General features: G+C 38.0%; 1 non-coding gene across 1 annotated transcript; it reads left to right on the forward strand.

The window, feature by feature from the left end:
• The first annotated feature begins 7,389 nt into the window (after nucleotides 1-7,389).
• Nucleotides 7,390-7,497, forward strand: LOC148548892 (small nucleolar RNA R71). Its single transcript, XR_015897682.1, has one exon. It is a non-coding gene; the product is annotated as a small nucleolar RNA R71 (small nucleolar RNA).
• Nucleotides 7,498-24,633: the final 17,136 nt, after the last annotated feature.

The raw sequence follows: 24,633 nt of genomic DNA on the forward strand, positions 1-24,633 counted from the left end.
AACGTTCTCACTAACTTTCCAAGCTTTCCTTCCTTCCACTTTAATGGCCACGTTAGTGGCACTAACGTAGCCACTAACGTGGCACTTCTCTGCTTCTTGTTACCTGAAATGAATCAAACAAAGTACATCAAAGTCTTGCTCTTAATCATGAGATCATGCATCATCCATTTTATCATTCAATTCATGCTTAATTCTCATGAAATCATTCAAAATTCACAATGTTTGCTTGAATCATGGTATGAATGCATTTTCAACCAAACACTTGCTTATTTCCTAAGAAAATGCATGAAACCAACCTAAAGCATACAAAAAATGGCTAGTAAAACTAGCCAAGATGCCCTGGCATCAGTGGGTAATAAAGGAAAGCATAGTAAATGTGTAAGAATAATAAATCTACCAACTACCAATTGCAAGAAAAGTAAATCAACAATTCAAATCATCAATAAAAGAAACATCAAATATCAAATTTCATTAAAAGAGATCTAAATCCAATATGAGCATCCATGAACATAAAAGAGAGCATAAAAAGGAAATTAACACTACAAACCATGAAAATCAAAGAGTAGAAACAAGAATTCACAAAGGAAATGAGATGAAATCATGAAATTGGACCTAGATCTAAGATGGAAATATCCTAAGAACCCTAATTCTAGAGAGAAGAGGGAGCTTCTCTCTCTAGAAACTAACCTACATGATGCTGAGTTACAAACAATTGCTCCCCCCTTTGCTAGGACATCAATTCTGCATGAAATACACTCAGAAACAAGTTGGATTTGGGCCTGGGCAGCTCAGAAATTGCCCCCAGCATTTTGCCTTTAAAAGGGTCACGCGCGAGTATCCGCGCCTACGCGCCATGTGCGCGTGCGCATCGATTGGCTATTTCTTCATCCGTGCATACGCATCATGTACGCGTGTGGTGCACGAAATTGTGATCATCAATAATGGAGCCAAAGACTTGGTGCTCTCAAATGTGAATCACATTTTGTCACAATTCCGCACAACTAACCAGTAAGTGCACTGGGTCGTCCAAGTAATACCTTACGTGACTAATGGTCGATCCCACGGAGACTGTCGGCTTGAAGCAAGCTATGGTCACCTTGTAAATCTCAGTCAGACGAATTCAGATGGTGATGGAGAAATGAATAATTAAAAGATAAATAAAACATAAAATAAAGATAGAGATACTTATGTAATTCTTTGGTTGGAATTTCAGATAAGCGTATGAAGATGCTTTGTTCCCCCTGAACCTCTGCTTTCCTATTGCCTTCTTCCAATCATTCATACTCCTTTCCATGGCAAGCTTTATGTTGGGCATCTCCGTTGTCAATGGCTACTTCCCGTCCTCTCAGTGAAAACATTCTAAATGCGCTGTCACCGCACGGCTAATCATCTGTTGGTTCTCGTTCATGTTGGAATAGGATCCATTGATCCTTTTGCGTCTGTCACACGCCCAACAATCACGAGTTTGAAGCTCGTCACAGTCATCTCTTCCCAGATCCTACTTAGAATACCACAGACAAGGTTTAGACATTCCGGATCTCAGGAATGGCCGCCAATAATTCTAGCCTATACCACGAAGGTTCCAATCTTAGATTAGAAACCCAAGAGATACGCATGCAAGCCATTGCTAGTAGAACAGAGGTGGTTGTCAGGCACATGTTCATAGGTGAGAATGATGATGAGTGTCACGGATCATCACATTCATCAAGTTGAAGAACGAATGAATATCTTGGAGAAGAAATAGACTTGAGTTGAATAGAAAAACAATAGTACTTTGTATTAATTCATGAAGAACAGCAGAGCTCCACACCTTACTTTATGGTGTGTAGAAACTCCACCGTTGAAAATACATAAGAACAAGGTCTAGGCATGGCCGAATGGCCAGCCTTCAAACGTGTCTAAGATAGCATAAGACTTATCCCCCCCTCCACCGATTAAAATACAATAGTATAAGGTCCTATTTATAGAGAACTAGTAGCCTAGGATTTACAGAAATCAGTAATTAATGCAAAAATCTTTTTCCGGGCCCACTTGGTGTGTGCTTGGGCTGAGCATTGAAGCTTCCATGTGTAGAGACTTTTCTTGGAGTTAATCGCCAGCTTTTGTGCCAGTTTTGGAGTTAAACGCCATAATTCTTGAGCTGACTTGGAACGCCTGTTTGGGCCATCAAATCTTGGGCAAAGTATGGACTATTATATATTGCTGGAAAGCCCAAGATGTCTACTTTCCAACGCAGTTAAGAGCTCGCCAATTGGACTTCTGTAACTCCAGAAAATCCACTTTAAGTGCAGGGAGTTCAGAATCCAACAGCATCTGCAGTCCTTTTTCAGCCTGTGAATCAGATTTTTGCTCAGGTCCCTCAATTTCAGCCAGAAAATACCTGAAACCACAAAAAAATACACAAACTCATAGTAAAGTCCAGAAGAGTGATTTTTAAATAAAAACTAATAAAAATATAATAAAAACTAATTAAAATATACTAAAAACATACTAAAAACAATGCCAAAAAGCGTATAAATTATCCGCTCATCACAACACCAAACTTAAATTGTTGCTTGTCCCCAAGCAACTGAAAATCAAATAGGATAAAAGGAAGAGAATATACAATGAATTCCAAAAACATCTATGAAGATCAGTATTAATTAGATGAGCGGGGCTTTTAGCTCTTTGCTTCTGAACAGTTTTGGCATCTCACTTTATTCCTTGAAGTTCAGAATGATTGGCATCTATAGGAACTCAGGATCCAGATAGTGTTATTGATTCTCCTAGTTAAGTATGTTGATTCTTGAACACAGCTACTTTATGAGTCTTGGCCGTGGCCCTAAGCACTTTGTTTTCCAGTATTACTACCGGATACATAAATGCCACAGACACATAACTGGGTGAACCTTTTCAGATTGTGACTCACCTTTGCTAGAGTCCCCAATTAGAGGTGTCCGGGGTTCTTAAGCACACTCTTCTTTTTGCTTTGGACCTCGACTTTAACCGCTCAGTCTCAAGTTTTTACTTGACACCTTCACGCCACAATCACATGGTTAGGGACACCTTGGTTTAGCCGCTTAGGCCAGGATTTTATTCCTGTGGGCCCTCCTATCCACTGATGCTCAAAGCCTTGGATCCTTTTTATCACCCTTGCCTTTTGGTTTAAAGGGGTATTGGCTTTTTCTGCTTGCTTTTCTTTTCTTTTTTCTTTTCTCTCTTTTTTCTTTTTTTTTTCTTTTTTTTTCCGCATATATCCTTTTTCTGCAAGCTTTTCACTGCTTTTTCTTACTTCAAGAATCAATTTTATGATTTTTCAGATTATCAAATAACATTTCTCCTTTTCCCATCATTCTTTCAAGAGCCAATAATTTTAACATTCATAAGCAATCAAATTCAAAAATATGCACTGTTCAAGCATTCATTCAGAAGAACAATAGTATTGCCACCACATCAAAATAATTAAACTGTTTTAAAATTTGAAATTCATGCACTTCTTTTTCTTTTTCAATTAAAAACATTTTTCATTAAAGAAAGGTGATGGATTCATTTTCATAGCTTTAAGGAATAGACACTTAGACACTAATGATCATGTAATAAAGACACAAACATAAATAACATAAGCATAAAAATTCAAAAAACAGGAAAATAAAGAACAAGGAAATTAAAGAACGGGTCCACCTTAGTGATGGCGGCTTGTTCTTCCTCTTGAAGATCTTATGGAGTGCTTGAGCTCCTCAATGTCTCTTCCTTGCCTTTTTTGTTCCTCTCTCATGGTTCTTTGGTCTTCTCTAATTTCATGGAGGAGGATGGAATGCTCTTGGTGCTCCACCCTTAGTTGTCCCATGTTGGAACTTAATTCTCCTAGGGAGGTATTGATTTGCTCCCAATAGTTTTGTGAAGGAAAATGCATCCCTTGAGGCATCTCAGGGATTTCATGATGAGGAGTTTCCTCATGCTCTTGGTGAGGTTCTCTCACTTGCTCCATCCTTTTCTTAGTGATGGGCTTGTCCTCATCAATGAGGATGTCTTCCTCTATGTCAATTCCAACTGAATTGCAGAGGTGACAAATGAGATGAGGGAAGGCTAACATTGCCACAGTGGAGGACTTGTCCGCCACCTTGTAGAGTTCTTGGGATATAACCTCATGAACTTCTACTTCCTCTCTAATCATGATGCTATGAATCATGATAGCCCGGTCTATAGTAACTTCAGATCGGTTGCTAGTAGGAATGATTGAATGTTGGATGAACTCCAACTATCCCCTAGCCACGGCCTTGAGGTCATGCCTTCTTAGTTAAACTTTTCTCTTGAATCACTCTTCCATTGAGCGCCCTCTTCACAGATGTCCATGAGGACTTGGTCCAACCTTTGATCAAAGTTGACCCTTCTAGTGTATGGGTGTGCATCTCCTTGCATCATAGGCAAATTGAATGCCAACCTTACATTTTCCGGACTAAAGTCTAAGTATTTCCCTCGAACCATTGTAAGCCAATTCTTGGGGTCCGGGTTCACACTTTGATGATGGTTCTTGGTGATCCATGCATTGGCATAGAACTCTTGAACCATTAAGATTCCGACTTGTTGAATGGGTTTGGTGAGAAATTCCCAACCTCTTCTTTGGATCTCATGTCGGATCTCCGGATATTCACCCTTTTTGAGCTTAAAAGGGACCTCGGGGATCACCTTCTTCTTGGCCACAACTTCATAGAAGTGGTCTTGATGTACCCTTGAGAGGAATCTCTCCATCTCCCATGACTCGGAGGTGGAAGCTTTTGCCTTCCCTTTCCTCTTTCTAGAGGTTTCTACGGCCTTTGGTGCCATAAATGGTTATGGAAAAACAAAAAGCTTTAGCTTTTACCACACCAAACTTAGAAGGTTGCTCGTCCTCGAGCAAAAGAAGAAAGAAGAGAATAGAAGAAGAAGAAATAGAGGAGATGGAGGGGGCTTTGTGTTTCGTCCAAGGGGGATGGGTAGTGTGTATGTTGTGTGAAAATGAAGGAGTGAAGATGGGTTTATATAGGAGTGGAGAGGGGGGTATGGTTCGGCCATTATGGGTGGGATTGGGTGGGAAAGTCGTTTGAATTTGAATGGTGAGGTAGGTGGGGTTTTATGAAGGATGGATGTGAGTGGTGAAGAGAATGGTGGGATTTGATAGGTGAGGGGTTTTTGGGGAAGAGGTATTGAGGTGATTGGTGAATGGGTGAAGAAGAGAGAGAGAGGTGGGGTAGGTGGGGATCCTGTGGGGTCCACAGATCCTGAGGTGTCAAAGATTTCTCATTCCTGCACCATGTGGCGTGCAAAAACGCCCTTTGCTGCCAATCCTGGCGTTAAACGCCAGGCTGCTACCCATTTTTGGCGTTTAACACCAGCTTCTTGCCCATTCCTGGCGTTAAACGCCAGTCTGGTGCCCATTTCTGGTGTTAAACGCCCAGAATGGTGCTAGACTGGACGTTTAATGCCCATTCTGCTACCCTTACTGGCGTTTAAACGCCAGTAAGTTTCTCCTCCAGGGTGTTCTATTTTTAATTCTGTTTTTCATTCTGTTTTTACTTTTTCAATTGTTTTTGTGACTTCACATGATCATCAACCTACAGAAAACATAAAATAACAAAAGAAAATAGAAATTTAACATAGATAGTTAAAGATTGGGTTGCCTCCCAACAAGCGCTTCTTTAATGTCAATAGCTTGACATTGGCTCTCATGGAGCCTCACAGATGTTTAGAGCAGTGTTGGAACCTCCCAACACCAAACTTAGAGTTTGAATGTGGGGGTTCAACACCAAACTTAAAGTTTGGTTGTGGCCTCCCAACACCAAACTTAGAGTTTAACTGTGGGGGCTCTGTTTGACTCTGTATTGAGAGAAGCTCTTCATGCTTCCTCTCCATGGTGACAGAGGGATATCCTTGAGCTTTAAACACAAGGGAGTCTCCATTCACTTGAATGATCAATTCTCCTCTGTCAACATCAATCACAGCTTTGGTTGTGGCTAGGAAGGGTCTGCCAAGGATGATGGATTCATCCATACACTTCCCAGTTTCTAGGATTATGAAATCAGCAGGGATGTAATGGTTTTCAACCTTTACCAAGACATCCTCTACAAGTCCATAAGCCTGTTTCTTTGAATTATCTGCCATCTCCAGTGAGATTCTTGCAGCTTGTACCTCAATGATCCCTAGCTTCTCCATTACAGAAAGAGGCATGAGGTTTATACTTGACCCTAGGTCACACAGAGCTTTCTCAAAGGTCATGGTGCCTATGGTACAAGGGATGGAGAATTTTCCAGGGTCTTGTCTCTTCATAGGTAATTTCTGCCTAGTCAAGTCATCCAGTTCTTTGATGAGCAATGGAGGTTCATCCTCCCAAGTCTCATTACCAAACAACTTGGCATTTAGCTTCATGATTGCTCCAAGGTACTTAGCAACTTTCTCTTCAGTAACATCTTCATCCTCTTCAGAGGAAGAATACTCATCAGAGCTCATGAATAGCAGAAGTAAATTCAATGGAATCTCTATGGTCTCAGTGTGAGCTTCAGATTCCCATGGTTCCTCATGAGGGAACTCCTTGGAGGACAGTGGACGTCCAGTGAGGTCTTCCTCAGTGGAGATCACTGCCTCTTCCTCCTCTCCAAGTTCGGCCGTGTGGGTCATGTTGATGGCCTTGCACTCTCCTTTTGGATTCTCTTCTGTATTGCTTGGAAGAGTACTAGGAGGGAGTTCAGTAACTTTCTTACTCAGCTGACCTACTTGTGCCTCCAAATTTCTGATGGAGGACCTTGTTTCAACCATGAAACTTTGAGTGGTTTTAATTAGATCAGCGACTACAATTGCTAAGTCAGAGTGGCTCTGCTTAGAATTCTCTGTTTGTTGCTGAGAAGATGATGGAAAAGGCTTGCTATTGCTAAACCTGTTTCTTCCACCATTATTGTTATTGAAGCCTTGTTGAGGCCTCTGTTGGTCCTTCTATGAGAGATTTGGATGATTTCTCCATGAAGGATTGTAAGTGTTTCCAAAGGAATCTCCCATGTAATTCACCTATTCCATTACTGGGTTCTCAGGATCGTAAGCTTCTTCTTTAAATGAAGCTTCTTTGGTACTGCCTGTTGCTGCTTGCATTCTAGATAGACTCTGAGAAATCATATTGACTTGTTGAGTCAATATTTTGTTCTGAGCCAGTATGGCATTCAGAGTATCAATCTCAAGAACTCCTTTCTTCTTATTTGTCCCGTTATTCACAGGATTCCTTTCAGAGGTGTACATGAATTGGTTATTTGCAACCATTTCAATGAGTTCCTAAGCTTCTGCAAGCGTCTTCTTCAGATGAAGAGATCCTCCAGCAGAGCTGTCTAATGACATTTTGGATAGTTCAGACAGACCATCATAGAAGATACCTATGATGCTCCATTCTGAAAGCATGTCAGAAGGACACCTTCTGATCAATTGCTTGTATCTTTCCCATGCTTCATGGAGGGATTCACCTTCCTTCTGTCTGAAGGTTTGGACTTCCACTCTAAGCTTGCTCAATTTTGGAGGTGGAAAGAACTTTGCCAAGAAGGCATTAACTAGCTTTTCCCAAGAGTTCAGGCTTTCTTTAGGTTGTGAATCCAACCATGTTCTAGCTCTGTCTCTTACAGCAAAGGAAAAAAGCATAAGCTTGTAGACCTCGGGATCAACCCCATTGGTCTTGACAGTGTCATAGATTTGCATGAATTCAGCTAAGAACTGATGAGGATCTTCCAATGGAAGTCCATGAAACTTGCAATTTTGTTGCATTAGAGAAACTAATTGAGGCTTAAGCTCAAAGTTGTTTGCTCCAATAGCAGGGATTGAGATGCTTTTCCCATAGAAGTCAGGAGTAGGTGTAGTAAAGTCACCAAGCACCTTCCTTGCATTGTTGGCATTGTTGTTTTCGGCTGCCATGGTTTCGTCTTCCTTGAAAAGCTCTGTTAAGCCCTCTAAAGAGAATTGTGCTTTAGCTTCTCTTAGCTTTCACTTCAAGGTCCTTTCAGGTTCAGGATCAGCTTGAACAAGTATGCCTTTATCTTTGTTCCTGATCATATGAAAGAGAAGAGAACAAGAAAGTAGGGAATCCTCTATGTCACAGTATAGAGATTCCTTGAGGTGTCAGAGGAAAAAAGAATAGAAGGAGGAGGTAGATGGAAGAATATTCGAACATATAAAGAAGGAGGGAGTTCGAATTATACCTTGAGGAGGAGTGTTAGTCCTTTAAATAGAAGGATGTGAGAAGAGGGGAAGAATTTTCGAAAATAAATTAAAAAGATTTTGAAATAATAAAAAGAAATTTGAAAATTTGATTGAGATTTTCGAAAATTAAGATTGGGAAAGAAATTACGTGTTTTTTTGAAAAGATTTTGAAATTAGAAATTAAAAAGATATTATTGAAAATTAATTTTGAAAAAGATGTGATTGAAAAGATATGATTGAGAAGATATGATTGAAAATCAGACTAAAAAGAGAAAGTTTTAAAATTAAAGTTGATTACTTGACTAACAAGAAATTAGAAGATATGATTCTAGAATTAAAACTTTTGATCCTTTCTTAATAGGCAAGTAACAACTTGAAAATTTTGAAGTAAATCTTTAATTATAACAAGGATTTTCGAAAATTAAAAAAATGGAAAGAAATTGATTTTGAAGAGATATGATTGAAAAGATATGATTTGAAAAAGATTTGATTTTGAAAAATTATGAAAATTTGAAAAAGATTTGAATTGAAAACAAAATCTTCCCTCTAGTGTCATCCTGGCGTTAAATGCCTAGAATGGCATCCATTCTGGCGTTTAACGCCCAAAATGCTACCTTTTTGGGCGTTAAACGCACAGCCAGGTACCCTGGCTAGCGTTTAAATGCCAGTTTTCCTTCTTCACTGGGCATTTTGAACGCCCAGCTTTTTCTGTTTAATTCCTCTACTGAATGTTCTGAATCTTCAATTCTCTGTATTATTGACTTGAAAAGACATAGTTTTGAGAGTTTTTTTTTTTGAATTTTTCAATGATGAGAAACAATCAAAATACAATTAATCTTAGGAAACTCAAATCAAACAAACAATGCATGCAGGACACCAAACTTAAAAACTTTCATATAAGAGACACTAACAAATTGAGAATGCATATGAGAAACAACAAAACACACAAAACAAGAGAATTTAAAGATCAGAGCGATGAAATCATCAAGAACAACTTGAAGATTAATGAAGAACATAATGCATGTATTCGAAAAATGCAAGAAGAATAAAGACATGCAATTGACACCAAACATAAAAATTGATATTAGACTCAAACAAGAAACATAAAATATTTTTTTTATTTGTATGGTTTTATAAATTTTTTTGTGATTTTTCGAAAATTGAGTGGAAAAGAAAATAAAGGGGTTCAAAATTTTTAATAAGAGTTCCAGGAATCATTGCAATGCTAGTCTAAGACTCCGGTCCAGGAATTAGACATGGCTTACTAGCCAGCCAAGCTTTCAATGAAAGCTCTGGTCCAAAACACTAGACATGGCCAATGGCCAGCCAAGCTTTAGCAGATCATTGCTAATAATAGCAAAATTGATAGAAATCAACAAGCTCTTGTGATGATAAGTTGAAACCTCGATCCAATAAGATTAGACATGGCTTCACAGCCAACCAGACTTCAACAGATCATCATGAAACTCTATAATTCATTCTTAAAAATTTTGAAAAGTACCTAATCTAAACAACAAGATGAATCGCCAGTTGTCCAAACTCGAACAATCCCCGGCAACGGCGCCAAAAACTTGGTGCACGAAATTGTGATCATCAACAATGGCGCCAAAGACTTGGTGCTCGCAAACGTGAATCACACTTTGTCACAATTTCGCACAACTAACCAGCAAGTGCACTGGGTCGTCCAAGTAATACCTTACGTGAGTAAGGGTCGATCCCACGGAGACTGTCAGCTTGAAGCAAGCTATGGTCACCTTGTAAATCTCAGTCAGGCGAATTCAGATGGTGATGGAGAATTGATAATTAAAAGATAAATAAAACCTAAAATAAAGATAGAGATACTTATGTAATTCTTTGGTTGGAATTTCAGATAAGCGTATGAAGATGCTTTGTTCCCCCTGAACCTCTGCTTTCCTATTGCCTTCTTTCAATCATTCATACTCCTTTCCATGGTAAGCTTTATGTTGGGCATCACCGTTGTCAATGGCTACTTCCCGTCCTCTCAGTGAAAACGTTCCAAATGCTTTGTCACCACACGGCTAATCATCTGTCGGTTCTCAATCATGTTGGAATAGGATCCATTGATTCTTTTGCGTCTGTCACACGCCCAACAAATCGCGAGTTTGAAGCTCATCACAGTCAATAATTCTAGCCTATACCACGAAGGTTCCAATCTTAGATTAGAAACCCAAGAGATGCGCATGCAAGCCATTGCTAGTAGAACAGAGGTGGTTGTCAGGCACATGTTCATAGGTGAGAATGATGATGAGTGTCACGGATCATCACATTCATCAAGTTGAAGAATGAATGAATATCTTGGAGAAGAAATAGACTTGAGTTGAATAGAAAAACAATAGTACTTTGTATTAATTCATGAAGAAAAGCAGAGCTCCACACCTTAATCTATGGTGTTTAGAAACTCCACCGTTGAAAATACATAAGAACAAGGTCTTGGCATGGCCGAATGGCCAGCCTTCAAACGTGTCTAAGATAGCATAAGACTTATCCCCCCCCCCCCGATTAAAATACAATAGTATAAGGTCCTATTTATAGAGAACTAGTAGCCTAGGGTTTACTGAAATCAGTAATTAATGCAGAAATCTTCTTCTGGGTCCACTTGGTGTGTGCTTGGGCTGAGCATTGAAGCTTCCATGTGTAGAGACTTTTCTTAGGGTTAAACGCCAGCTGTTGTGCCAGTTTGGGCGTTTAACTCCAGCTTTTGTGCAAGTTTTGGAGTTAAACGCCAGAATTCTTGAGCTGACTTGGAACGCCTGTTTGGGCCATCAAATCCTGGGCAAAGTATGGACTATTATATATTTCTGGAAAGCCCAAGATGTCAGCTTTCCAACGCAATTAAGAGCGTGCGAATTGGGCTTCTGTAGCTCCAGAATCCACTTTGAGTGCAGGGAGGTTAGAATCTAACAGCATCTGCAGTCCTTTTTCAGCCTCTGAATCAGATTTTTGCTCAGGTCCCTCAATTTCAGTCAGAAAATACCTGAAATCACAGAAAAACACACAAACTCATATTAAAGTCCAGAAGAGTTATTTTTAAATAAAAACAAATAAAAATATAATAAAAACTAATTAAAATATACTAAAAACATACTAAAAACAATGCCAAAAAGCATATAAATTATCCGCTCATCAGCGTGCGCGTCACTATGCGATGTCACTTCTGCGCGCGCGCCTTGTATGCTTGCGCGCCCATCGATGTATTTCCAATTCTTGTTTCCTCATGCATTCTCCACTTTGTATTCTTTTCTCCTCACTTCTTCCATCCAATACTTAGCTTATGAACCTGAAATCACTCAACAAACACATCAAGGCATCGAATGAAATTAAGGTGACTTAAAATCACCAATTTAGAGACCTACAAAGCATGTTTTTACACTTAAGCATAATTTAAGGGAGAATTACAAAATCATGCTATTTCATTGAATAAATGTGGAAAAATGTGATAAAATCCCCTTAAATAAGCACAAGATAAACCACAAAATTGGGGTTTATTAAATCTCTCCACACTTAAACTAAGCATGTCCTCATGCTAAAATTAAGAAAAAAGCAAAGGGATATCAACACGGTTTCAATGCAAACTAACTAAATGCAACCTATCCATATGCAATCTATCTACATGAATGCACCCACTTGGTCAAAATAAGTCAATTTCCAAGAATACATATACAAACACTAGGGCTAAGGCAATAGCAATCAAATCAACCCACAATTGAATTGAATCATTGAAAGATCTTACGAACTTGCAAGAAAAGATGATCATGGGTGGAAACATGTAATTGAGCGATCGAACCCTCACTGGATGTGTATCCGCTCTAGGCACTCAAGTGTTTGGGGTTGATTCACTCAATTCTCCCCTAATCATGTTTTCCAAGATTTGTTTTTCATCTAACAATCAACAATTATTTCATGCATGCATACAAATATCATGAGGTCTTTCCCATAGGTTGTAATGGGGTTAGGGTTAAGATAAGGATGCATATGGTCAAGTGGACTAGAATTCGAATCTTTGATTAACCTAAGCTTCCCACCTAACCTATATAACAACCTATACAATTCAAAGCTAATTTAACTACCCATTCTTCACTTTTTCACACACTCATGCATTCTATTTTTGGGTCACTACACATATGCATTGACTTTTATTGAGCTTTACTTAGGGCATTTTGTCTCTTTTTTATTATTTGTCTTTTTTTTCTTTCTTTTTCTATTTTTTTTCTTTTGATATATATATTTTTTCTTTATTTTGTATTATTTATTATTATTTTTTTTTCTTTTTGCAATAAAGTATATACAAAAGTATCAATGCATATGGTTTTACAATCAATGCATGGGCATGTATCCAATTCCCAAAAATTTGACAAAAATACAAAAATACACTTTCATCCCAACCAATGTTCCCAACTTTCCCAAACTTACATAATGAGCACTCTCACTAGCCTAAGCTAATCAAAGATCCAAACAAGGGACATTTATTGTTTTTTGCTTTAGGCTTGTAATGTACTAAAATTAAGAACAAGTGGGTTTAGCATAGGCTCAAAGTTGGTTAACAATGGAAGATAAAAGGTAGGCTATTTGGGTAAGTGAGCTATTAAAAACAATGGCCTCAATCATATAAGTGCATGTATACACAAAATAATGGACATATAGAATTAAACAAATCAAAGATTACATTCATAGAAAGAGAACAATGCACACAAGAATGAAAATAAGTGGTTATATGATGTAACCACACAATTAGGCTCAAATCTCACATGCTTGTGTTCTTAGCTCAAAAAATGATCCACAATATATATTTCAAGCAAGTTCAATTTTTTTTTTCAATTAATTGGGGTGCCCTATAGATAAAATCCTTGGAAAATATCATGATTTTGACTAAGCTTAATATATACATATGCAAGGCAACCAAAAAAAATCCTAAAAGACCTAAAAATGAAATGCAAAAGTGTTGGGATTAGAAACTTATTACCCAAAAATGCCGAGCGGTCGGACGACCTCCCCACACTTAAAAGTTTGCACCATCCTTGGTGCATCCAAAGATGAGCAAGGGGGTACGGCGACTTTCCTAGTTGCTATCTTCAGCTGGTAGGTCAACTGATGCTGCGTGTTCTTCTCCCACTTCTGTTTTTGCTTATGATGATTCATCCTGAACATAGAAAACAGGAGATAATAAGACAAGTAAATGCACAAGCAAGGAAGCATGGATTGTTGAAATGAGGTAAATCACTAGAATTGAGTGAGTGAATTAGTGTGACATTAATGAAAAATAAGTGTGTGGGTCCTAACTCGCATGCGGTTTAGAACTCACACCCTAGTATTTAGAAACCATGTCACAATTATACAAAAGAAGACACACATTTCACTCATTCTAGTGTGCTCGAAATACTTCAAAAGACTTGTAGGTTAAGTCAACCAAACAAGTAGTGAAGAGGCATGAAAGCATTCAAGCAATTAATCAAGCAATTGTGAAATTGGATATTGCATGGACATTGATTGATGTGTAGGTAGACTTAGTGAACAAAATGGTATATGAAACTCACACAACAATCAATAACACATATTAAAGTTGTTGCAACACCTAAGTGACATAGAGGTGAAACACATGGATGCTATGGAACTTAGGAAAAAGAAGAGAAAAGTGGAAATCAATCACATAGCAAGCATGGCCCACAAAGCTTTACAAAGCTCAAAAATATGTCACTAGGTAAGCTTTCGATCCAATTTTTCAACCACACAATTTCAATGCATGAAATAGGTGATATGAGTACGGGTAAATCATAAACAACTATCACCTAAAAAAATGCAATGATAATATACAATTGCCTAACAATGGATGATGAATGCATGGTTGCCAAAACATGTGATTCAAAAGAGTTAAGAAGCTTAAAGGCAATGTAACATATACTTGGTGTTCAAAAATGTTCAACATGAAAACTCAAAACCAAGTAATAAATTGTAACCTCAACAATTAAATCCAAGAATAAAAATTAAAAATAATGATGTTAAAATAACATCTCATCAATAATTAGTAGCAAGAAACAGTAAATAATATTAATAATCCAACACTTATAAAGAAAAATAGAAAACAAAATGAAAATGTACAAATTAAACAATTAACTAATTAACTAAAAGAAGTGGTAATGGATGGTGTTTGGTAGTGTTGGGTGATGATTGAGGGGTGGAAAGAGAAGAGAAGACGGAAAGAAATGGAAAGAAGAGAAGAAAAGAATGTGGGTGAAACAGGGCAATCCATGCGTGCGCGTCATGTGCGCGTAAGCGTAGATTGATGAAATGGAAGCGACGCACACGGGTGGCTGACGCGTACGCGTGCATGGCAAAGCAAAGAGTTGACGCGTACGCGCAAGGTACGCGTGTGCGTGCCTTGGGCACAAAGTTGGCACACTTCAGGCACAACTCTCGGGTGAATGTATGGAGGGGGAAACTTCTAATCCACGCGTACGCGTGAGTGACGCGTGCGCGTGGATGGTCGAAATTGCTTGGGGCACGCGTACGCGTGAGTGACGCATACGCGTGGGTTGGTGCCCTATTTTTCAAACTTTTTTCTATGTTTTTGCACCAAACCAAGCATTTCAAACCTCCAAACAACTACCAAAACACCACAAAACCTTATTTAACACACTAAACTACCAAACAAACTTAACAAATTAATCAAAACATGAAATTAAACCTATTTTACCAATATGTACAAAAGAGAAAAATGAAAGGATATTACCATGGTGGGGTGTCTCCCACCTAGCACTTTTGTTTATTGTCCTTAAGTTGGACATACGGGGAGCTATCCATCAAGGTGGCTTGTGCTTGAATCCATCCTTGAACATCCACCAATGCTTGGACTTTCATTGTGCTTCATCATTCAAAGTTAATAACTCCAAGCTTTGATGGAGTTCTTCACAAACCATGGGCTCCCAAAGTTGATTTTTCTTGTGTGGATCTGGGATCCCACACTTTGTTTTCACACCCATCCTTGAGTTGATCATGGTGATTTCTTCCAGGTGGCAAGAGAGATGAATTCTCATGGAAGCACCAAACTATCCTCCTAGACCCATCCAATTGAGCACTAGTCCAAACTTTGCTCCTTGAAGCTTCAACCATAATGGGCCTAGACATACAACACCAACCACTAAACATCTTCCTTTTACGCTTGATTCCGCAAAGCGCCCTAAGTTGGCCATCCGTCCCAAGCAAACTAAATTCAAGTGGGAAAATAAAGCTAAGAGTTAGAAGTTTTACCCACTCAATGAGGATTAGATGACAACCTAGGTGGAGGAGTTCCCAATGATCTTGACAAGGCGCGCTCTACTCCCGTCCATCCTCTCCTAGAGGTTTCCACCACTTGGCAAGGTTCTTCAAACTTTACCTCTTGCAAAGCTTCCTCAAGTTCAAGTTCTTCTTCACCAATGTCCTCTAGCTCTTCCCCATCACTCAAATCATAAATAGGAGGTTGAGTAAAATCTACCTCATCATCAATTCCAAGTATAGTGGGGAAGGATTCCGCAAACTCAAAAGGATCATATGTTGATGCGGAATCATCATAAATAGGAGGGCCTATTGATTGGAACACTTCTTCCAATTCTTCAATCCATTGTGTCTTGGAGGTTGTGCACTCTCCTCCTCAACATCAACTTCAAACTCCATGGAAGAAGGCTCTTCAATTTGTGACTCCTCTATGTACTCAACATATCCTAAACATCCACCCACTACTTCCTTTTGTTCACTAATCTCTACCTCCTCCTTTTGTTGTACTTCTTGCTTTAACTCCTCTTTCTCACCATGGAGCTTCAAGTTCATTCCCTCACTAGGCTCCTTGATTGTTTCTCCACATTCAACAATGGGAGTACTTAGGATGCATGAGCTTAGGTGGGATGTTAGGTGACTCACGGCTCCTACAATGCTAGCCATCTTTGCTCTTGATTGTTTCTCAATTCTAACATGAGGGCTTCATCGGGAGGTGGTGGGGGAAGAGAGGGTTCATTATTTGAGGGAAGGTTGTTGTAATTGGAAGGTTGTTCATATTGGTGAAATTCTTGAGGTGGTGGGTGTGGACTTTGTGGTTCTTGGGAGTATTGGTGTTGGAATGGTGGTGGTTCTAGGTATGGTTGATATGGTGGTTGGTGTGGTGGATATGGGTTAGGGTCATATGGATGTGAATGGTGGTGTGTGAGTATGGTGGAGGACTATATTGAGGAGGGGGTTCATATGCATATGATGATTGTGGTTGACAACCACAATGAGGGTCATCACATACATTAGATTGGTATGCATCAAGATTTGAATTGTACCCATAAGAAGCCAGAGGAGGTTGTTGCCAAGAAAGTTATCCATAAGCTTGGGGCTTCTCCCACCTTTGATCTCTAAATCCTTGATGTACGTCCCCATTAAAGCTTCCATTTTCTACAACATAGTTGTAACCATGCTCATAGCCAAAGGATGAGAATTCATAGTGAAAGAGAAAATAAAGACAAGTATTAATAAGAAACAAAGAGAACAAAATCCTAAAACTAATAAAACTTAACAAACAAACCAAAAATTAAGCTATTCACAATATATACAATAGCCAACAATATAGCACCATTGCAATTCCCCAGCAACGGCGCCATTTTGATGAGTGAGATTTGCTCGATGGTCTAGATTTTCTTCTTATAGAAAAGAATTACTTCGTTGTAATCATAGCTCCGAACCAACAAACAATTCTCACATAAAAAATTTTGGTTGTCACAAGTACAAACCCCAATAAGAATTAACCGAAGTATTTAAACTCTGGGTCGTCTCACAAGGAATTGCAATGAAGTGTTCAATTATTGGCTATGAAGGACCAAGGGGTTTGATTTGTAAAGGGACAAGAAATTAAATGGGCAAGAATTTAAATGGCAAGAAAATTAAATCAAGCAAGCAATTAAAGGAAGCAAGTAAAGAAGAGAGAGACATTCATGGCAAAGATTGAGAATGTAGGCTTTCTATCCTAGTCATACAATGATTAATTCATCCTATCTAGTCAACTCCAACAAATGGAAAAATGTATCATGTCATCTTCACATAGAGAAAATGTCAAACAAGAAAAATCGATCATATTACAATAATAAACAAGAATTTATCTCATTACGTCATCCCCGAAGATGGAAGATGGTATCACATTATCTTCACACTCGAAGAAAGTCTAACAAGACTAGCTAATCTCAATCCAAAGGTCCTAATCAAATCACTAATTGGATTAGCAAGATATTAGAGTTAATGGAAACAATACTAGCTAACAACTCTAGATCGCCAACATGAGTTGGGTCTTAATGACTCAAGATCACCTAATTACTCCTTCCAAGCTAAGAATGCTCAAAGTCTACTCTAAAGCCCAACCAAGCACTTTGTCAAACACTTGGTGGGTAATAAAGGAAAGCATAGTAAATGTGGAAGAATAATAAATCTACCAACTACCAATTGCAAGAAAAGTAAATCAACAATTCAAATCATCAATAAAAGAAACATCAAATATCAAATTTCATTAAAAGAGATCTAAATCCAACATGAGCATCCATGAACATTAAAGAGAGCGTAAAAGGAAAATTAACACTACAAACCATGAGAATCAAAGAGTAGAAGTAAGAATTCACAAAGGAAATGAGATGAAATCATGAAATTGGACCTAGATCTAAGATGGAAATATCCTAAGAACCTTAATTCTAGAGAGAAGAGGGACCTTCTCTCTCTAGAAACTAACCTACATGATGCTAAGTTACAAACAATTGCTCTCCCTTTGCTTGGACTTCAATTCTGCACGAAATACACTCAGAAACAAGTTGGATTTGGGCCTGGGCAGCTCAGAAATCGCCTCCAGTGTTTTGCCTTTAAATGGGTCACGTGCGAGTATCGGCGCGTACGCGCCATGTGCGCGTGCGTGTCGATTGGCTATTTCTTCATCCGCGCGTACGCGTCATGTATGCGTGCACGTCGCTATGTTATGTCACTTCTGTGCGCGCGCGCGTTGTACGCTTGCGCGCCCATCGATGCATTCCCAATTCTTGTTTCCTCATGCATTCTCCACTTTGTATGCTTTTCTCCTCACTTCTTCCATCCAATACTTGCCTTATGAACCTGAAATGACTCAACAAACACATCAAAGCATTGAATGGAATTATGGTGAGTTAAAATCACCAATTTAGAGGCCTACAAAGCATGTTTTTACACTTAAGCATAATTTAAGGGAGAATTACAAAACCATGCTATTTCATTGAATAAATGTGGAAAAAGGTGATAAAATCCCCTTAAATAAGCACAAGATAAACCACAAAATTGGGGTTTATCACCAATACACAATATAGTAATTTCAAGGCACAAGTTACTAGGATTGTGAATTTGGGAACAAAACAAAGACCGTAGATGAAATTGAACATATGATATCTCACTAGTACCTAGATATAGACATGAAAAAACAAGTAACCATAAAGGTTTTAACTGTTCTGATTTTTGATACAAAGGCTAATCCAACAAGCTTTCTAAATCTAGAATAGACTGAGCAAGAAACATTTTTCATTTCACAATATAGCCTACTAACAATCAGATAATATGAATCCCAACTGGCAGCTTCATTTTTCATTTGCATACATCCTCCAAAGGTTGTAAGCCACATTTCATAATCATCAACAAATATGAAAGATTACTTATTACCTCTTAATCAAACATATATAATCCAAATATTTTCAAAATGCTCACTAATTCACTATGCACATATCAACATTTAGAAGAACTTACAAGAATGGTGATTAATTTGCCATTAGGGCTCCACACGGCTTGCAAGTTTTCCCCTTCCTTTTGAAAAGAATGCAAATCTCTCTTCTACTTCCGCAATCTCAATCTATGCTGCACCAACAAAAAATCCAATACACTGTCAAGCTTATATTCCATCCTTAACCCCCTCCCCATAAACTCCCATATACCGCATATTGCAGTAACTTACCCCTCAAGAAACCCAATCCAACATTTTCCCAAAAAAAAAAAAAACAGATAAACCCGATCATAACATTACAGAAACTCTACTCCATGACACCATGAACACAATATCAAACATGAAAAATAACATAATGTAAACTCCAATAATGTTTTTCAAACTGGAGAATTTCCAGTAGAAGAAACAAGCTGCTGTTGTGTTAAGCATTCCGCAGAAAAATCAGATTTGACATCCATAATTCAAAAATTTACCATAAATCATAAACTTAATGAAAAAGTCTCAAATTCACCAGTCCAGCTCCGTATATTCCCAAGATTAATCCAGACTTGGTCCTATGCAATTTCGATCATCACAGAATTAGTTATAGATTTTAAAAGTTTCTAACTTCATTTAAAATAATGCAGAAAATCAGATCCAAGAATTTAACTTTGAAAGATCATAACTAATGTTTCAGTTCATACAAAACCTTCAAAATTGAATCTTAACAATTAAACTTAATGTAATTTACTTAACTCTTACTCTCTTAACATTTCATTCACTATTAAATTACTTATTCACTTTCAAAGTTGCCGTTTAATTTCAAAACTCAGATTTTTAGCAATCATCAATTCAACATTTTAAGATTCAGCCCTCCAAAGTTTCTCTAAAACCCAACTCCGATCAATCACCAACTAAGTCTGTTACAATAATCAAATAACCAGTTCAACAGCAACAATTTCAATTTAATCCATCAAAATACAGAATTCACAATAATCTCTCATCAGACACTTCATAGTCCATGCATAATCAATCTCATAAAATCAACAAATTCAATCAAAGTTTCAATCAAAATCTCAATCATTCTAATCACAAACTTAGTCAAAATTCAACATTCATATAATCAATCAATTATTCACTATAATTAAACCTATTTGCAGTTATCCAATAAACTTTGCGGGCATTCTTAAATTAAATCGTTTAAGTTAAACCCCTACCTCGATGTCATAATTAAAAGAAACTGAAGGCAGAATAATGGCGAGACACCTAGCAGAACTGCACCCTCAACATCATAGCCTCATCATTCTACCATGAACTATCGTTGGTGGCAGCAGCAACCTTCAGTAACGGTAACGGCAGGGTAACTCACAGTGACAACTTTATTCAATACAAACAATTTCACTGACAAGCTTCACAGTAGAACGAATTGGGAGAACACGGAGAATCAGAAACAAGCAAAGCTTACCAAAATAGTAGTGGTTTTGACGGTGGTTTCTGACAGCAGTGGCGGCATGCAGCTTGACGGCAGACTACACCCCCGGCAGCAGCGATGATTACAATGGCTCCTCTAGCTCACGCGGTCCTGTCTCCCTTCCTCTACGCCTCTGGCAGCGATGGCCAAGGCTCCAGTGACGGCTTCGTTCATCACCTCTTCTCTCTCGCACCTTCGGTCTCTCTCGCTCTCCTCTATTTGTGGTTTACGGCGGCAACAGAAGCTCCAGCCATGATGGCAAGTTCCACAAACAGTAATGGTTTGAGCTTGATGGAAGGCAGAACGGCGACGGCAAGGCACAAACAGCGACGACTCTGGGTAACAACCCCTCCTTCGCATGTCCTCCCTCTCTGCGCGAGCTCTCTTCTCGACAGCACAGCAGCAACTCTCTCTTCTCTGGGCTCGACAGTTCGGTGGCGGCAAAACGGGCTGGGCGCGGTGCAGCTCCGTTCAAAGTGTATGGGTGAAGGGTGAGGCAGAGGGGTAAGGGGCGCAGCTAAGAATAGTGAAGGGGATTAGGGTTTCATTTTAGGAAATTAGCGTTTTCGATTTTCAATTTAGGAATTAGGGTTAGAAATTAGGGATGTTATAAAGGAATAAAGATAAATATGAATAGATATTTTGATAAAATTGGAGGGTAGAGTAATTTTAAAATCAAATATACTCTATATATAAAAAAAAATATTTAAGAGCATTATTTATCAATATATTACTAAGTTCAATTAATTTTTTAGAAGAATATAAAATAATATTTATAATTTTTAAAAATTAATGAAAACAAATATAATGTACAAAATTTTAATTTTTGAAACAAAATAAAATTATTTTTAAAAAAATTATATACACAATTTTTTACTCTTAAAGTGTTTAACATTTTGAAAAACAATTGTTATAAAATATACTTATATTTTGTGAGAAATAATTAACTTGTTACAAACAATATTGAATTTTGTGACATTAATTTTTTGTTACAAAACAATTGGAGTTTTTGAAACAAAAAAAATTTGTTAAAAAATATTTCGAACATTTGCGACTTCTTTTCTTTGTTACAAAATATTATCATGTTTTGTAACAATTTGTAATGTTGTTACAAAACATTATGCTTTTGTAACAATCACTAATTATTATTACAAAATACCATTTTTTTGTAACAATTTTAAATTTGATACAAATTTTTTGTTACAAATGTTCCATTTTCTCGTAGTGTTAGTATATCCTATTTAAAGAGGAGATTATTAAGGTTAGACGGATGGGGAGAGACACACAAAATATTATTTTCAAATCTTAGTTTTCTCTATAAATTTTGAGTAACTAAACCTCCTGGTTAAGGTTATGAGCTCTGCTTATCTCTATGGATTAATATCATTACTATTCTATTTTAATATATGTTTGATTCAATTCTAAGATTTCTTTTCATTCTTCATCTAAATGAGACTGGGTATGTCCCTTTTTCTACATGAGTTCCTGTGATACTGGGAAAAGGTCACTTGAATAACAGCTTGAAAACATTCCTCCTAAATCGAGATTATCTGGGCTAATTGGGATACATGACATATAATTCGGTTAGCTTTGGGTAATTGAGGTTTCTGTGGCGCTAAACTGGTTTTCTGAACTTTACCCTCTGATGCCTAGGCATCTTTGGCTAGTTTCACAAGCCATTTTCTATAGTTTTTAGTTGGTTTCATGTATTTTCTTAGTCAATAAGTAAGCATTTAGATGGGTAATGTATACATTATCTTGATTTAATCAAAAATTGTGAATTATAAACATTCTCATTAGATTTATACAAGAGCTATTTGATGTATTGAATGATGCATTATCTTGTGATTATGGCAAAGCTTTAATGCACTTTTTGATTGATGATAGGCAAAGAGAAGCAAAGGAGAAGTAGAGAAGAAACAGAGAGGCTGTGGTGTTAGTGGCCAAGTTAGCACACTAACGCCATGGTTAATGTTGGCTCAAGAAAGAAGTGCTGGCGTTAGTTGCCAAGTTAGCCCACTAACGCCAGTGCTAACGTGCTCTATAAGAAGAAGCTGGCGTTAGTCGCCAAGTTAGCCTACTAACACCAATGTTAATGCCACCAAGAAAAAGGAAGAAGCTGGTGTTAGTGGCCAAGTTAGCTGACTAACGCCAGTACAAACGTGACTCAAGGAAGAAAGCAACGTTAGTGGCCAAAGTTGGCTCACCAACGCTACTACACAAGGAGGAAGGTGCCAACGTTAATGTGCTAATGCCACCAACGTTAGCACACTAACGTCTTCGATCATTTCACGAGTTGGGGCTGGAAGATTTGGCTAGTGTGCGTATGCATGGAGCAATGTGCATACGCACAAGAGGAAAATTAGCCAGTGTGTGCACACACGAAGCGTTGTGCGTAAGCACAAAGCATTGTGCATACGCACGACAAGAAGAACGTTGATGGCCACGTTAGGGTGTTAATGCCAGTAGCAATGCTAGAATGGGTATGAAGGCAACGTTGGTGGCACCGTTAGTACACTAACGGCAGTGTTAACACTAGCTTAGAAGAAGACTTGTGGCATTAGCAAGGCTGTTCACACCAGTACTAACGCTAGTTCCAAGGGCACACAAGAAAGCATAAGAGCATTAGTGAGTTAACGCCAGCTTTAACTTCAGAAGTTGCCATTCCTAACTTGATTCAACTAAGGCCCAAAGCCCACATCCAAATACTTGAGGACTCATCTGAAGATTGTATATATAGGAAGAGTTTTGAACTTGGGGAGGAGGACTCTAACAAAGAGGATCCGAATTAGGATTTTGTTTGTTTTTGTACTTAGCTTTACTTTTCATGTACTTTTCTTTTCTCTTAGAGTTTTTCAGCGCAATGATAAACTAAACCCCAATCATTAGGGGAGGAGCTCTATTGTAATTGAAATGAATTAATGAATTTCTTCTTCTTCTCAATTCACTTTTTGTAGCTAAGGGATAACTTCTGTGCTTAATAGATCTATTCACTACCGGAAGGGGGTTTAGATCCATTTGAATTTCTATGTGAGCCTTGAAAGGGGAATCATAGAAATTAGTTTGAAGCTCTTTCCCTCACAACTCTCTTGATCAATAAATTCCTGGTTTGAATTGAAATCCTGAGAACTTGTGTGGCTTATGGACTAGAGAATTAAACTTAACCTCTTCTCATGAACAATTAGATCAAGGAATTGGCAATTGATTATGTTAAGAGAAATTGAATCACCAAGGGATTGGGATTCATTTACTACAACCCGCCATAGATCTACTTCATATGATTGAGAATGAAGTTGAGACCCATTGATTCATGATGGATTATGATATCTCCAATCCCTAATGAATCATACCTATTATCTTTCCTCTACTTAATTGCTTTGAGTTTCTTGTTATTCCCAACTCCCAAAACCCATTTACATTTCATGCAATTTACCTTTCATTGTCATTTACATTCTTGCTTTTACTTTCTTGTCATTTAAGTTTCAGCTCTTTAAATTTCTTATCATTTATGTTTTCGCCTTCTACATTTCACAGTTTACTTTCAGCACTTTAATTCCCAGCAACTTACATTCTGTTAATTCAATTTCACTAACAACATCAAATATTAGCTTCACTAGTTAAATCACCTAACTAAAGTTGCTTAATCCATCAATCCCTGTGGGATCGACTTCACTCAACAGTGAGTTATTACTTGGCGATTCGGTACACTTGCCGAAGGAATTTGTCTTGCGCAAATTTCCAGCTCATCAAATTTTTGGCGCCATTGCCGAGGATTGATTCAGATTAACAATGATTAAGTGGGTAACAGTCTAGATTGATCACTTTTCTTTTGTTTTCTTTAAAGCACACTAACCGTTTGACACTTTGTGTCAGCTAACTTTAACATCACTCTAGCAATAGAGTGATCATTTTGCTTTCGTTCTGTCTTTGTGTTGTATGCCAGGAGAGAGAAAGGTAATATAAACCTTCTTTGATTCTGAGCCAAAGAGAATGTTTCTAAGATTGAGAAGAGAAGCTAGAGGAAAATGAGTTGTTAGTGAAGAAGATTCCGAAGAGGACTTGGATCAAGTCATGGAGGATGAGTTGCATGAAGAAGGGGTGGCTAACAACAATGGCCAACCTCCCAGGAGGGTGGTAGCCTCCTATACCATTCCTGATCCTAGGAATTGTAGGAGTAGTATACTCAGTTCTAATATACATGCCAACAATTTTGAGCTTAAACCTCAACTTATTGCTTTAGTTCAGAATAATT

The sequence above is a fragment of the Arachis ipaensis genome, chromosome B8, assembly GCF_059453495.1.
Source record: "Arachis ipaensis isolate K30076 ecotype BB chromosome B8, ASM5945349v1, whole genome shotgun sequence".
Taxonomy (NCBI): domain Eukaryota; kingdom Viridiplantae; phylum Streptophyta; class Magnoliopsida; order Fabales; family Fabaceae; genus Arachis; species Arachis ipaensis.